Raw genomic sequence first — 18319 nt, forward strand, 5'->3', positions numbered from 1 at the left:
TGATGATGAAGAAGATGATGATGATGATGGTGGTGGTGTCTGCAACCTCATCCTTGTGAGCTTAGGATGGGATGTTTGTGGAAGCCCATGGGTCTACCTACCGAGTCATCAGCAACCATTGGCTGACCCTCCCCGGTACTACCTTGGTTGGAGATTGTGTATATATGGTTAGTCTCTATGGCATTGTCAATATTCATTGCCTCTGGCACTCATAAGCAGCCTTTTAAACCTGTCATATTATTTAATGGTAGATTTCTTCCCCATGAAATATGCTAGTTAATTTGATTTCCTTATTACTGTCAGTGTTGTACCTGATGAAACTCCCACGGTTAGAATATACTATATATACAGTAAAGTATGTGTAAAATATAATACAATATGATTCTTTTATGATTACCCATATGTTTGCGCATTCCCATATATATATGCATTCAAGTAAGTTTATACACATGTCCGTACGTATATGCACGTCGGTGTGTATATGTACGGTTGTAGGTATACGCATGCCCGTACATATATACATGCCCTTACGTAAACGTGCGTGGTATACGCTTGCCCATATGTATACGCACGCTTGCCCATATGTATACGCACGCTTGCCCATATGTATATGCACGCTTGTCCATATGTATATGCACGCTCATACGTATGTGTACGTCCGTACGTATACATACATCTGTATGTGTATGTATATATAACATATACAATATGATTCTTTTATGAATACCCATATGTATACGCATTCCCATACGCATATGCATTAAAGTATGCTTGTACACATGCCCATGTATATATGCACACCCATACGTATATGAATGGCCGTAAGTATATGCATTCAAGTACGCTTATACAAATGCCCATGTACATATGCATGCCCATACGTATATTTATGGCCGTAAGTATACGCATGCTCGTACATATACACATGCCCTTACGTATACGTGCCTCGTATACGCTTGCCAAAGCGTTTACGCACGCTCCTACTTATATGTATATCCGTATGTAAACTTATATCCGTACGTGTATGTACATATGTATGTGTATGTCTTCATGTATATAAGTGTATAAATATGTGTATATGTAGATATATGTACATAGCTATATATTTGCAAATTGATAGATAGATATTATTTTTATAATTACCACAATAGCCTACAATAATTACAAACACAACAACCATTGTCACTCGCTACACAATATCAAACCAGTAAGAACATACAAAACCACATTCACATGTGGCCTCGCGCACACAAGTTTTAATCCAAAATCAATCTGCACATATGTGTCTGTCATTCTTCGGCCCTTTCCATCCAAAAGGTTAAAGTCAGGTCAGGGGAAGTTCCTGAAACTTCCTCAAAAGTGGAAGCGAATGTCTTGAAGACGTCTCTCCCAGCTGAGGCCCATTGTCGGCTGATATTCTCAATGGCATAAGAGTAGACACATCTGTGACCCTTTGAGCAATCTAAACTTATTTCTTTTCTTAGGTCGGTTTTCGTATGGAAAATAGATTTCTGTAGATTTGGTCATTTCTTCTTTTTTCATGACCTATCTTTTTAAAGGTAAGTTATATAATTTTCTTTTATTTTTTTTTCTCTTTTTAGTAGATGTACTCTTGTATTTACTATCTTTAAAAGTTATAGTATGTAATTTTCTTTGTTTATTTTTTTATTTTCTCTTTTTAGCAGATGTACTCTTGAAAGTTATATTATTTTATTTTCTGGGCTTATTTTTTTTTATTTTCTTTTTTTTAGCAAATGTACTCTTGTATTTACTATCTCTTTAAGTTATAGTATGTCATTTCTTTGTTTAATCATTGATTTTATATGTGCTTTATGTTTATATGTGCTCTGGAATTTTCAGTAATAAACTGAGTAAAGTCTTATTTAACCACAAATCTAATAAATTTACTTTGGCAATAAAACTATAACCGAATAATGTTGTAACAAGCTTGGAGCTTTAATGATGTCTGAGTAAACTAAACTGGAATTAATAAACCGAGAATTTAACAGACTTTAGAAATTTAGACAAATTAAACAGCATAAATATACAGCGATTTAGCAAAATTGTGTAAATTGTGAAGTTTGGCTCTTCATAATATTTTACATTTACATACGGACTTGATGTCAACATCTTGTAATCCTTAATTTCATCAGCCAGAAGGGCATTAGATCTTTTTATCATAGATGTTAGTGTATAAACTTCTTTATGCAATAAGCTTTTGGTACAATATATAAACTTGATTTTCAAAATAATAGAAAAACACAATACCTTCACAATAATATTTAGATATATGATCGAAAATTTAAGAAATAAATTAGATAATTAACTAAATCAAAATATTTTCCTCTATAATATGAATATGAATAAAATAATAATCTATTGTTCATTGAACTTTTAAAAGATCAAAAGCGCCTACTTTAAGAATGATATATGTACACATGATCCATAATTCATATAAAAAAAAAAAAAAAAAAAAAAAAAAAAATTATAATAAAGAAATATATTTTTCTCATAAATGAAATTCCATTTGATTATTCTTTACTCTTTTAGAGCAAAACATGACCCGAATTATAAAATCTTAAATTGGAAATTGACCAAAAATTATAATTGTTCTCTCTTATATCAATAAAATTCCATTTGATTAATCTTTACTCTTAGAGCTGAACATGACCCAATTTTCATGTGAGCAAAAAATCCATCGAGTCCTTTTTTTATCACAGAGCTTCATCAAAATGGATTAATCTTTAGTACTCCCATTCAATTTCGATAAATCAAACATGACTTTATTCCTTTTTGAACATATAATCTGTTTATATGATATTGACTCTTGACATTCGGATTAAAAAGGACTGACTGCGATACACTAGTATTTTAGTTCACTCTTTTGATACTGGTGACTATTTACTTTTAGTAATGGTGATGATTTGATATAAAATGCGTTTTCCCTAAAAAGGTTTTGAATTTAGTTGGCTTCCAATATTATTGATTTAGAAATTTAGTCATAAACATGAACCAGATTGATTAGTTATTTTTGCTAGAATTCTTAGTTTTCTACTTGAAGTTCAAATCATTTAATAGATGATAGAAGATAGACATTTAGCACAGCACCTACCTCTCTCTCTCTCTCTCTCTCTCTCTCTCTCTCTCTCTCTCTCTCTCTCTCTCTCTCTCTCTCTCTCTCTCTCTCTCTCTTAGCATAGCACCTACATTAATGTGGCAATTTCTGTACATACAAAATAGCAAATACTTGAAACAGACTTTCAACTGATATAGTAAACGGGGTAACACATTAAACGAGTTCTAGAATAAGTTAGACAAGATCCTAATAAAACACTAAATGCTTAAACAAAATCGCCCTACCAAAGAGTAAATGGAGTGTTCGCGGATGGACTAAAAAGTCTCTCTCTCTCTCTCTCTCTCTCTCTCTCTCTCTCTCTCTCTCTCTCTCTCTCTCTCTCTCTCTCTCTCTCTCTCTCTCTCTGTATACTAAAAACTGTAGCGTGTAGAACTCTTGTTTTATCGCTGCATCTATAAAATATTAAGGTATCTGTTCCAATAGCCAATACATAATTTTCTAATCTTAAATTTATGAACTGTGATTGAATTTCAATTTTTAGAACTCGTAGGATTCATGGTGCATTCACATAACCAGAGTGCTTTTATCTATTATATGCATGACCTCCTTATTTACTAATTCTACAAACGATTTAGAGAGAGACAAGGCTATTCTAGTATGCTCCTTATTTGCTAATTCTACAAAAGTTTTAGAGACACAGAAGGCTATTTTAGCGTGCTATATCAATGTGTATAAATCTACATTAGTTTTCACTAAACGTTTTACCTGCATAAAACCAAACTTTTGACGGAAACGTAATTTTAATAAGAAATTCTTCAAAAATATGTTGTTCCCAGCCATATTTCAGTGAAATACAGACAACCGTAATTTTACGGCATTTTTTTATTATATTTTACGGGTTAGTGACCGTAATATTAGTTATGTCAATATATCCGTTTTTAAAACGGTAAATGCCTGGCAACATTTATTCCACCTTTTTTTACTGTTTTACGGCAAATTTTTAGGTGTATTCTAGCGTGCTACATTAATGAAGTCTATAAATCTATATTAGTTCATACTAAGACATATTCCCGGCTCCACAGCACATGTGATATATAAAAAAAAAATTCCCAATCTTTATATTTTTCGATAGTAAATTTAATATATAATTTTCATTCGCCGAATAAGGAGGAAGTTCCTGTTTAATCCCTAAATCTAATACTTAAATCAAAAGTGCATTGATCCAGCCAACGTTTTCACTTCTTTACCTTGGCTGTCTCATAAAGTTCAATCTTCATTTTTGTGTGGACACAGAAGAAAGTTTTAGGAAGACCTAACCAATTGGGATAACCTTCCCTTAATTCTCCATGCATTATTATTATTATTATTATTATTATTATTATTATTATTATTATTATTATTATTATTATTATTATTATTAACAATATTTTATTGTTATCGTAATTTTGTTCTTTTGTTATTGTTATTTGGTCATTTTTTATTTCTCAATGTTTTGTTATTTTATTTTTCCTTTTTTAGTTATTTGAACTTTTTATTTTATTTTATTTTGTTCTTTTGTTCTTTTGTTATTTAATTTATTTTGTTCTTTTGTTATTTGGTTATCTTATTTCATATTATTTGGCTTATTTTGTTATTTTCTTATTTCATCATTATTCCAGGTTTCTCGTTGCTCATCTACAACACAGTTAGTGGGCGCACTACAAGATACGTAGATGCTAAATGTTGCAATCTACCCAAAGTTAAATTGCTAAATTGCTATCTGTTACCTCTTATGCAGACAGCTGTTTGGCTGTTAACAGTTAACTTCCATAGTCTCTGATATATTTGTGAATTATAATTGTAATCACTTTTATTATCGTTATTGTTGATGTTGTTGTTGTAGGGGTTGTTGTTGTAGTAGTTTTCATCATTTTTTTAGTATTTGTTATATTAGTTATTTTTGTTGTAGTTAATGGTGTGGTGTTAGTTGTAGTTTTGTTACTGTTGAAGTAATTGTCAGTATAATTTTCTTATCATAATTATCTTTTATTCTCATGTATTATTGTTGCTGTTGTAGTTATTGTTGCTGTTGTAGTTATTGTTACTGTTGTAGTTATTGTTATTGTTGAGGTTGTAGTGATGGTTGTTGTAGCTACTGTTATAGTTGCAATAATGGTATAATTTCTTTTATTCTATTGATATTTGTAGTAGTTATTAGTTTTGTTGTAATAATTGTTATTATTATTGCTATAGTTGTTGTTATAGTTATTGAAGCTGGAGTTTTGTAGCATTTTTTTATATTACAATAGTATTTATTAGTGATATTGACTTTGTTATAGTTATTAATCTTATTGTCTTAGTTATTTTCATTTTATTGTTTTTTTACTGTTATTGTAGTTATTATAGTTGTTATATAGATGTCATTGTTGCAGCTTTAGCTGTAGCTGTTGTTATAGTTTTAGCTGTAGTTGTTGTAGCTTTAGTTGTAGTTGTTGTAGCTTTAGTTGTAGTTATTGTTGTAGCTTTAACTGTAGTTATTGTTGTAGCTTTAGCTTTAGTTGCTGTTGTAGCTTTGGCTGTAGTTTTTGTTGCAGCTTTAGATGTAACTGTTGTTGTAGCTTTAGCTGTAGCTTTAGCTGTAGTTGTTCTTGTAGCTTTAGCTGTTGTTGTAGCTTTAGCTGTAGTTGTTGTTGTAGCTTTAGCTGTAGTTGTTGTAGCTGTAGTTGTAGCTTCAGCTACAGTTATTATTGTAGCTTTAATTGTAATTGTTGTAGCTTTAGCTGTAGTTATTGTTGTAGCTTTTGTTGTAGCTTTAGCTGTAGTTATTGTTGTAGCTTTAGCTGTAGTTATAGTTGTAGCTTTAGCTGTAGTTATTGTTATAGCTTTACCTGTAGTTATTGTTGTAGCTTTAACTGTACCTATTGCTGTAGCTTTAACTGTAGTTATTGTTGTAGCTTTAGCTGTAGTTATTGTTGTAGCTTTAGCTGTAGTTATTGTTGTAGCTTTTACTGTAGTTATTGTTGTAGCTTTAGCTGTAGTTATTGTTGTAGCTTTAGCTGTAGTTATTGTTATAGCTTTACCTGTAGTTATTGTTGTAGCTTTAACTGTAGTTATTGTTGTAGCTTTAGCTGTAGTTGTTGTAGTTGTTTTTGTTATCAATATAATTGTTATTGCTGTAGTTGTAAGCTTAGTTAATGTAGTTGCAGTAGTTGTAGTAATATTTTTATTTGTAGTTGTAGTTTTGGTTGTAATCAGAGGGATTATTGTTGTTAATTGTTGTTATTGTTCTTGCATCAGTTTTCATTATTTTTATTATTATTTATTCTTATTTATCTATTATTAGTGTAGTTGTTAGTTGTATAGCAGTCATTGATGATGATGTTTGTAGTGGCTGTTGTTGTTGTTAGTATAATCATTGTTAATACTGTTGTTGGGGTTGTTATAATAATTTATGTATCATTTATTGTTATATTATTTTTTTTCTGCCATCTTAACTCCCCTTATCATTTTCAGGGGTTTTGTTCTCAAATCTACTAAATCTATTGGAGATAGTTTCATTGTCATACCATGACAATGGTATACAGTTTTTCATTATTTTAGTTGTAGTTGTTGTTGTTGGTATTGTATTTGTTGTATTTTTTGTTACTATTTTGTGCTGTTATTGTTACATTTTTCTTGCTCTTTATATTATTATATATTGCTCATTTTATTACTTGAAATTGTTGTTTGGTCAATTCTTTATTTTTGTTTTTACATTTTATAGGTTTTTTTAGTTGTTTTTAGTGTTACTTTTAATTATTGCTTTTATTGTTACTTTTAGTTATTGTTTTTTTATTGTTACTTATTATCATTGATATTGGCGTAGTGGTTATTCATCGTAGTCTTAACTGCAGTTGTAGTTTTTAATGTCTATTTATAGGTTATTTAAGTTGTCTGGTTTCAGTTCCAGTATTATGACGATAGATGCTCGCCAGAACATCAGACGGGTACACCTAACCACCCACCATGGTGCCCAAACTCAGCATTGACCTCCCTAGAAAACAGATTAAACTAGCTGTCCAGGGCTGGGATCGATCTGTTGCCATGCGAAAGCTAGGCGAACGCCGTACCACTGTACTAGCCACGAGGCTTTTAACCTTACTATTATTCTACGAAACTCTTCTCTAAGCAAACTATCCTTGGTGGCCAGGTGGTAGCGTCCTTGCCTGGTGATTGCCAGACTAGGGTTCGAGCCCCGCTCAAACTCTTTAGTTCCTTTGGTCACTGCAACCTCACTATCCTAGTGAGCTAAGGATGGGGTGTCTGGGGGAGCCCATAGCTCTATTTGCCGAGTCATCAGCAGCCATTGTCTGGCCCTCCTTGGACCTAGCTAGGGTGGAGAGAGGGCTTGGGCACTGATCAAATATATGCCCAGTCTCTAGGTCATTGTCCTACTTGATAGGGCAATGCCACTATCCCTTACCTCTGGCATTCACGAGCGGCCTTTAAACCTCTTTGCAGGGGAGAGAAAGAGAGAGTTCCCAACCAGAGCTCGAGATGAAGTATGAAGGGGAACTGGAATTGAGCAAAAGACTATTTCTGGGGATTCATGGAATTTTGATACGAGCTCTAATAGAAGTTTTGGTGGAGAGTCCTTTCGCGTGTGAGGGGGAGACAGAGACCTGGGAAAAAATATATATGAAAAGAGAAGGGACATGGAAGAAACGCGGAACGACTTATTGGAACAATATTGCCGTGCAATAGAAGTCTGGAAATGGGTGGGAGATATATCGAGGTAAGATTTTTTATTTTGCTGTTTCTCTTTTTCTTAAAGGAAATATGTTATTCTTTCTGTAGGATAAATTTGCAATATTTTAAAATTTCCAAAGAAAAACTAGAAAATTAGTCGGCATATGGATTATTCTTTTTATTGTATAAAAGTTAATTCTTAATTTTGTTTAATGATTTTGACAAAGTCAAGATTTTTAACCTTATCTCTATAAGTTGACTTGTAATTTTTCTGATGTTAAAATATCTTATTCTTCGTAGGGTAGAAGTTAACTTGCAATTTTCCTTATGATTCTAGCATAATGTAAGTTTCAACGAATGAATTCCTTAACACTGGATTCTTATTTCCTGATATAGGCAGCGAAAATTACCACTTATAAAGAATTACTTTATTTCAAATAGGCTACATTAAAACACTTATACTAAGACACTATAAATTCCGCTCCATAAGTTCTATAGAAAACTGGACGGAAGAATTAAGAACGTATACTAGATTTATTTAAAGAAACTGAAATCTTATTGTCTCTATATCGGGATAAAAGCCAAATATGGGTACGCAACCTTAATTTACAGTAAATAGAAGTATCAAGACCTATTCTGGGTCCTTTATATCGTACTATGTCAGGGTTCCATCTCGATAACGAAGAGATTAACTTTCGAATGGTGTAGTAAATCCGATTTCTCTATGATAATTTCCTCCCAATTCAGATGTCGAAACTTTTTCTCTGTATGTACGATGTCCCATTCTCTGCCCAACGCAATCTATGGATGAGTTAAAGACCGTGATAAGTATCTCTCTCTCTCTCTCTCTCTCTCTCTCTCTCTCTCTCTCTCTCTCTCTCTCTCTCTCTCTCATATCTAGCTAATAATCAGTCCACATATACCTTTCCAAGGTCCTTTTCTATAGCCCAATAAACCTGAGAGAAAAGTATTGTCTCCATAAAATCGTACATTAACCAACTCTAGAATGATCCTTGGGTTCATACGTGCGAGAAATGAAAGATGGTTATAGCTGGAAAGCTATTAACTTTGTCACAACCAATGCTGACTTTTAAAACTACCCTCGAGATTATTCAACAGATATAATGAAATGTGGAACGCCAGATATCTTTCGTTGATAGCTATATTTTAAATCTGATATCAATGGTTTTGTTTATTGGTAGTTTATTAGAGAAGGGTGATATGGAGAGACGAAGGTTGGTGGAAGAGATTGACTTTGCTTGAAGGAATTAGAGAGGGCGCTTTAGGCAACCGACCCTTAACGTATGAGTAACAGTGTGATTTTATTATTATTATTATTATTATTATTATTATTATTATTATTATTATTAGCTAACCTACAACCCTAGTTGGAAAAGCATGATGCTATAAGCCCAAGGGCTCCAACAGGGAAAAATAGCCCAGCGAGGAAGGGAAACAGGGCAATAAATAAAATAGAGAAATAATAACTATCAAAATATGATATTTTAAGATCATCGATATTAACAACATTAGATTAGATCTATCATATATAAACTATAAAATTTCATAAAAACAAGAGGAAGAGGAACTAGATAGAACTAAGAGTGCCCGAGTGTATCCCCAAGCAAGAGAACTCTAACCCAAGACAGATGAAGACAATTGTACAAAGGATATGACACTACCCAAGACTAGAGACCAATGGTTTGATTTTTGAGTGTCTTTTTCCTAGAAGCGCTGCTTACCATAGCTAAAGAGTCTCTTCTACCCTTACCAAGAGGAAAGTGGCCACTGGACAATTACAATGCAATCAACCCCTTGAGCGGAGTAGAATAGTTTGGTGATCTCATTATTATCAGGTGTTTGTGACAGAGGGGGGTGTGAAAAGAATAGGCCAGACTAATCAATTTATGTGTAAGCAAAGAAAAAATTAGCTGTAACCAGAGAGAGAGAGGGATCCAATTTAGTACTGTTTATCCAGTCAAAGGATTAAATAACTCTAGCGGTAGTATCTCAACGGGTGGTTGGTGCCCCGGCCAACCTACTACCTAATGAAAGAAGAAGAAGAAGAAGAATATTTATTACTCCCTCGGCAAGAAGAAGAAGAAGAAGAAGAAGAAGAAGAAGAAGAAGAAGAATATTTATTACTCCCTCGGCAAGAATTTTAAATCTCGTAGGTTTATTTTGGAAGATGCCACCGAGAGTGAAAATCTGATAGGTGTGAATTTGATTGTCGGGCCATGCAACATCTGTTGCAGATTCAGATACAATGGCAATTGGGGTATCTGGGATTGCCCTCTGGATTCGGATTTGATTGGAAGTTACGTGTGTAAAGGAAAAGTTTATTTAGGAATGCGAAATGTATAAAAAGAAAATAAAAAATAAAAAAAAAATAATGATAATAATAATAATTATGTAAAAATGTATGAACAAGAGGAGATTATATAAGTTGAATTAGAGTTTCGGAATATTTGTGATTCATAAAAGTACATGTTGAGTTTAATTAATATTAGTTTTATTGTAATTCTGGTTTTTTCTTGATAGTCAAAATTGTATTAATTGTGAAGAAGTTGCAAGATATTAGATTTCTTGCTGCAAGTTTGGGAGAAACATACGATATCGTTAAAAAAAAGTTAAATTAAGTATTTTGAATATAATATATCCTTTTATATTTTCATTTAGATACCAATCATTAAAAATGGATTACAATATGATAAGTTTATTAAATTAAACTCTCTTGGCAAATATTGCATGCCATATGTACACTTACACTCGTACTCAAAGATGCATACACAACACTCGTATGCATACACATACACATACACACATACACATACACATACACATATGCCTTTGAGTATTGAACCTCTAATTCATACGAAACTATTTCCTGTAGGCCTACCTTACACATATATAAGCATACAAACATACATATATTGTAGTATTTCCATGTATTAGAACCTCTAATACATCCAAAACTATTTCCCGTAGGCCTACCTTACCCTTACACATACATAAGCATACAAAACATATACATATATGCAGTTATATCCAAATAATAAACCCTCTAATAAATTCAAATCTATTTCATGTACGTTTCACATACACAAATACATAAACACATACATAAACACACATACACATATATCCCTTATATATAATTATTAAAACCGCTAATACATCAAATTTATTCCAGGCACCTTTAAAAGACAATCCAGGATCCAAACACATTCAGCAAAGGAATGAAGAACACAAATGTTCCAGAAAATTAAACTGTATTTTTGAAGATACATAGAATTTTCATACGAACCTTAGAAGGAGGTGTGGTGGCAGTCATTTTTTGCAAGTAAGGGAGGACGAAGAGACAATACAGCCTAGAAAAAAAAAATTATATTCGAAAATGCAAAGAGAGGAACCACAAGGAAAACTCATTGGGACAATATTGGCGTGCAATGGAAGTCGACAAAACAAGTAAGGTCATTTTTTTATATAAAAACTTTTTTTTTTTTTAGTGGTTGATATAACTCCATCTTTTTTTTTTTTTTTTTTTGCAAAATCTACGCGCTAGCGCGAATGACCGCACATACACACATATATAGTTATATTATATATATATATATATATATATAGTATATATATAATATATATAGGACACACACAAGTATTTTTATGTATATATATGTATATATACAAATAATTGTGTGCGAGGGCTATATATAATATACAGTATATATATATATATATATATATGTATGTATGTATGTATGTGTGTGTATATATATATATGTATTATATATAATATATATATATATATATATATGTGTGTGTATATATATATATATATATATATATTAGGAAAAGGGGAGGGGTGGAAAGCGTTGAATCTATGTGTATGTCAGAGTGTCTTTCTAAATATTCAGCAGCCATTTTTTAAGAGTCACGTACACAAGTATCAGAATATAGGCGTAAAATTCTTCTATAACATTACAGTTCCTAAAACCATTTGCAGAATAGTTTATACATTCAGAATACGTTTCTGGCGCTCTATATCCGGTTTGAATCTCAAACGTCAATCTTTAAAAGTCTTATGACTCATTTTAAAAAGCTCTTGACATATTCCAAATCTGTTTGAACTTCGAAAGTGGTTGTTTTTGTGTGTGTGTGTGTGTGTGTGTGTGTGTGTGTGTTTTCTGTCTTTCTTTATACGATGTACCAGTCAAGTGATATGTTGAAAATATAGTGTTATGATTCTCAATCGTTCTAATTTCTCTCTCTCTCTCTCTCTCTCTCTCTCTCTCTCTCTCTCTCTCTTCACCAATAGTCAGTTTCCATCAAATTTCCCCACTACCTTAAATACAAAAATGTATGTACGTATGTATATAGGTTTCAAATATATAAATGTTTGTGTTCATAAAAGGAAAATTTAATAGAAAAAGTAAATCATACTCTAATAAAAATCTTTACAAAACCATATTTTGTTTACTAATATGTATGCATTTATACATACGTGTATGTACATATGTATATGCATACAGATATGTAAATATTGTGTATGAAGAAAACTTAGAAGATAGGAAACCCTCCCTTAAAGCAATTAAGTTTTAGAATATATGAAAATAAGTAATGAAACCACCATTACTAGACAGATACTCCCTTCAAAAATCTCGTAGTATGATTAAAGTTAATTCTAACCAGACTTTTAACTCCCAAAACATTATCATTCTAATATAAAGTCAAGGGATGTAAGATTTATTATTCTTCTATAAAGTCAAGGCACATGGCTTTATCCTTCCCTACTACAAATCTACACTTTCCTTATATTTACTAAACGATTATCATTACAACAGTCGAAAGTTGCTGTCAACCCTCATTATAAAGATTAGGATTTAGTCAAAGCAACATCCATATTATACGCCCCTTTTCCATTAATCAAAGGATTAGCTACGCGCTCTCTCTCTCTCTCTCTCTCTCTCTCTCTCTCTCTCTCTCTCTCTCTGTACCTTGTTTCTCATTAATCATATCGCCTCCTTCTCTCCTCACGATCATTTAGTTGGAAGATGAAATTCTAATTCAATTTCTATTTCATTAATTTCTCTTAGATCTTCTATTTGAATGTTTCAAAAGTATTTGAGATGGGGGAAGTTACAAAGACAACTTTAGTTTGGAAATTGAATATCTATATAATACTAGTGTATGATATAATATTTATATACAGTACATACATAAAAACAGACAAATACATACACAGATTCAACCCATCCCACCCTCTCCATCTTTCCTAACTACAACACGGCAGTTGTAGTTTCAGATTGTACCTCTCGGGGTACCCATTCTCACCAGGGTATGACAATTCCCTCTCCTGCCTGTGTGACGGGGAGAGACAAGATTAGTTAATGTCTGTCAAGGTGACTAAGTATGACTGGAATGATATATACCTTAACGGGGTGAAAGGATTTGTGTATTGCCATGATCAGAAAAGCTGTACTAGTCAGGGACACCCATACTAGGTTAGTTTGCTGTGAGAGATCAGACTAAAGTCTCCCACCATCACCAATCTGCAGTGGCCACCGTGGTGATGAAAATGGCCAATCCGCAGACCTGACTAAGGACAGGGCAGATCTTTTTTCTGCAGTGGACTACATATGACTGCATTTGTTGCTGTTGTTTCTATGGATGTATATATGTATGTGTATATATATATATATATATATATATACATACACATATATATACATATATACATATATACATATACATATATATATACATATATAATATACATATATATATATACATATATATACATATATAGTCTACATATACATATATATATATATATATATATATATACTGTATATATATATATATATACATATATATATACATATATATACATATACATATGTATATATATGTATGTATGTATGTATGTATGTATATAATACATATATATATGTATATATGTATATATATATGTATATATATATATCCTCTATTATAGCCACGAAAGGAAAAATTAAAAAGACTTGATTGGAGTTAGTGTATATATATATATATATAATGTATGTATGTATATATAATATATATATATATATATATATATATATGATATCCAGACATTTGCTATATATTATATATGGGAGATAACCTTTTATCATTAAACTATATAATAGATTCATTCAGTTTTTTACACTTCTTGAATACCAATTAAAGTTTACGTTAGGTGTCATTCCTCCGTATGTGAGTTATAGTTCCTTTAAATGTAACATTTAAGAATATTTCATAATCTTAATACAGTCCTTCCCTAAATATAAAACTTCATCTATCATAAGATTTATTAGGTATTAATTCAATTGGGGTTACGAAAGATCTATAAGCTGTATAAATTAAAATTACTTCAGTGAATATCAAAGCACATCTGAAACTTCAGATTAATTAATAGATCAAAGATGAATATAACTATGATATGAATACATTACGATCTGCATTGATATGTTGAAAGTTTTGCTATTATATTGCATAAGCACCCTCGGTTACAGTTATATTAATGGAGGTATTATAAATACAGAAACTTATTCTCTTTGCGTCCAAGAATACAGTCATTCCTAAACGAATTTCATAATCATCATCATCATCATCATCTCCTCCTACGCCTATTTACACAATGGGCCTCTGTTGGATTTTCCAGTCGTCTCTATCTTGAGCTTTCAAATCGATACTTTTCAAATCATCATCTCTTACTTCGCGCTTTATAGTCCTTAGCCATGTAGCCTGGGTCTTCCAATTCTTCTAGTTCCTTGTGGAGCCCAGCTAAACATTTGGTGAACTAAATTTACGGTATTGAAAATACATTTTGTTATAGGCCTGTTTGAAACTTCTCTTCCTGGCAATATGCTGGACTAGGGTTAGAGAGCCACTCAAACTAGATAGTTTCTTGTGTCTGCAATATCTCCATCGTTGTGAATTAAGGATAGCAGCGTTTAGGCGAGATCATAGGTCTACCTGCTGAGTCATCAGTAGCTATTGCCTGGCCCTCCTGGTCCTACATGATGAAGAGGCGGCTTGGGCGGTGATATATATATATATGGCCAGTCTCTAGGGCATTGTCACTCTCCCTTGTCTTTCTTTGGACATGCTGATATATTATTGAATAAAATAAACTGAAAAATTATTCGTACATATCAGTTCTGCGTTAAGCATTAGAACATTATTCCATTTGCGCTTCTCTCTCTCTCTCTCTCTCTCTCTCTCTCTCTCTCTCTCTCTCTCTCTCTCTAACAAAACTACGAAAATCCTAGTTACGAAAAGCACATTTTAGGATAATTCATTAGTACTGAAACCAAAAGCTGAAATGCATTCGTATCACAGTAAGTGGTATTACATGGATTACATATTTCGATAGCTCGTTAGTCGTTGTAATCTGTAATAGGATTAAAATTACATTTAATGTATCAAAAATGAGGGAGGGTGTTAGAGATTAAATTTTTCAAGTTCTATGAAAATAGGCAGGAATTATTTTCCAATTATGAAATATGGGATAGTATCCTTTAACAGCTTCAAAGGGGAAATTATAATTGATAAAAAAAAATCTATTGTTTTCAGTTTATCCATGATTTAAAAAAGATATATTGTAAATTTTGAAATATATTTCTTTACTTTCTCATTATCTCTCAATTTCTTATATTAATTTCTATTTTCTCTTTAAAAAAAAATTCTCTCTTATGGCCTGATTGGTAACGTCTGCCTGGTGTTTGCCAGACCGGGGTTCGAGTCCCGCTCAGACTCGTTAATGCTTTTAGTGTCTGCAACCTTACCATCCTTGTGAGTTGAAGTTGGTGTGTTTAGGGGAGCCTATAGGTCAATCTGTTGAGTCATCAGCAGCCATTGCCTGGCCTTCCTGGGTCCTAGCGTGGTCAGTCTCTAGGGTATAGTCCTGCAAGGTAGGGCAATGTCACTGTCCCTTGCCTCTGCCATTCATGAGCGACCTTTTAAACGTTTAAACTTTTATAAGATTTAAGTAAAATATCTCTAAATATAAATATGATCCAACTTCAATATCATATGGGATATTTGTGTGGGCCAAATATTAGGTCAGTTTCTGCTTTTACCTTTTATGGGGTAAATGAATAAATATCCCTTTTTTCTACTTTTGAAAGCTTAACTTAATTAAAAGCTTGACTTAATTAAAAGCTTAACTTAATTAAAAGCTATGTTCTAAAATTATAACTCTTGATCCATAAACAACTTCCCATGATTATCCTTTGAAATAAATTTCTATTGAGCGAGTGATGTAAAATATCAGGAAAGATATCAATATCTTAAAATGAATATTTTTAATGGATACATGAAGAATTGTGAATAATAAACAAACTATAAAAAACTAGGTTAATATTGATTTAGGAATGTGAACTAGGAAAACACTAATGGATATGGAAGATGAATGGAAAATATTATTCACATAACACGTTTGTAAGGCAATATTTTTGTTGATGGTATGTTGAGAAATAATTTTTTAAAGGAATATTTTGGTTGATGGTATGTTAAGAAAAAACATTTAAGCAATGATTTTGTTTATGGTATGTTAAGAAAAACATTAAGGTAATGTTTGGGGTGATGGTATGTCAAGAAAAAACATCTGAAAAGCAATGTATTGGTTGATAGTATGTTGGGAAAAACACTTGTAAGGTAATGTTTTGGTTAATGGTTTGTTGAGAAATAATATCATCACAGAAATGGTAAAGGAAAGGAAACTGTTTCTTGTAACTGCACAATTAGTTCGTGACATCACCTTAATCTTGTAAATCATTAATTCTTCAACAATATCCTTTTCTCTGAGTTTTTAAAGGTTTAAAGGCCGCTCATGAATGGCAGAGGCGAGGGACAGTGACACTGACCTATCAAGCAGGACAATGCCCTAGAGACTGACCATATATACATATGATCAGTGCTAAAGCCCCCTCTCTACCAAGCTAGGATTAAGGAGAGCCAGGCAATGGCTGCTTATGACTCAGCTGATAGATCTATAGGCTCTCCTAAACCCTGCATCCTTAGCTCTCAAGGATAGTGATGTTACAGCAATCAAAGGAATTAGAGTTTGAGCGGGACCCAAAACCAGTCTGGCGATCACCAGTCAAGGACCTTAACACATAGGCCACCACAACCATAGAGGTAATATAAAAGTAAATTATTGTACTCCATCATTAGGTCCAAATCCACCACAGAAAATAGCAAATTAGTAGTAGTCTTGCATGGAAACAATAGCGATATTGGCTTTCCATCAAAACATGTTCTATGTGAGTATGAATTATGTCTTGAAATAAAAGTATAGACATTTTCACGATATATATATATAAAACATATGTATTTTAATGTATATCTAAAACCTCTAAACTCTTCCATTGCGACTCCTTGAATTACCATGCAGAACCTCAAAATAATATTTATAAACAAAAATCAGAAGCTCTTTCTTCAATGAAATCTTACTTACGAAGTTGCAGTTCAAGAAACTAATATTACAGTACTAAGATTAGGTAATATATATCTATATCCTCATAGGTTTTCTTCTCTATCTTTAAAGAAATATAATATGTAGTTAGATTATATGTATTCCCCTTTCCACACATGAAATAAGTTTTGACTCGGTTTGTTTTTCCAGGAAATCATCTTCGATAAACACCATGTAAGAGAATTGATCTATGAGGGTACGAGTTCTTCACAACGTAAACCACAACAGACAACACCAAAATAACAGCGTTATAAATATATTACTTTTGCTTACTCATTTTCTCTGGGTAACAGCTTGCACAAGCTTTAAAAGCTGCTTTCATGTGTATCGAATCCTTCTCTTGAGAAATTTATTGCTTAATAAGGTAATATTTCGTTCGATAAACAGCTTTTGGCACTAAATTTACCTTGTTTGGACTGGCCTTCCACGAATTACAGTTTACAAGTTAGATGTTTTTAGAACACGTAATAATATGAAAAGTAATTTTAGAAGTTGGTTTGGACTGACCTTCCGCGAATTACATTTTACAATTTAGATGTTTTAGAGATATTAACAATATAAGTAATTTTAGAAGCTAGTTTGAACTGGCCTTCCACGAATTAAATTTTATAATTTAGATGTTTTTAGAGTCCTAAACAGTATGATAGGTAATTTTAGAAGGTGGTTTGAACTGGCCTTTAACGGAATACTGTTTACAAGTTAGATGTTTTTAGAGATCTTAACAATATGATAGGTAATTTCAGAAGGTGGTTTGAACTGGCCTTCCATGAATTATAGTTTACGAAGATGTTAGATATTTTTAGAAACCTTAACAATATGAAAGATAATTTTAGAAGTTATTTTTTTTCAGTATAAGCCAATTTCCTTATAACCAAACGTTATGGTAGAAAGGTGAACTTATCTAAGATATTTCAATATAATTTTGTTTTGAGTAGATGAATGTGAAAGTTATTGGTTGACAAAAGCGTCAGTACTTTTATTATTTCTAGTATTTTTTAGCAAATGTGAAAGTATTTGCATACAAAATAAATGTT

General features: G+C 32.1%; 1 long non-coding RNA gene across 2 annotated transcripts in view; it reads left to right on the forward strand.

The window, feature by feature from the left end:
• Positions 1 to 18319, forward strand: part of LOC137621248 (uncharacterized) — a 19215-nt gene continuing 896 nt past the window's right edge. The window contains exons 1-4 of one of the 2 annotated variants that reach the window (XR_011040194.1): positions 1 to 167; positions 7556 to 7829; positions 10977 to 11251; positions 17436 to 17649. This is a non-coding gene — a long non-coding RNA (uncharacterized lncRNA). Of the gene's footprint in view, positions 168 to 7555; positions 7830 to 10976; positions 11252 to 17435 lie in introns of both variants that reach the window. The other variant, XR_011040193.1, reaches the window with a different exon arrangement.

The sequence above is a fragment of the Palaemon carinicauda genome, chromosome 27 (assembly GCF_036898095.1).
Source record: "Palaemon carinicauda isolate YSFRI2023 chromosome 27, ASM3689809v2, whole genome shotgun sequence".
In the NCBI taxonomy this organism is placed as follows: domain Eukaryota; kingdom Metazoa; phylum Arthropoda; class Malacostraca; order Decapoda; family Palaemonidae; genus Palaemon; species Palaemon carinicauda.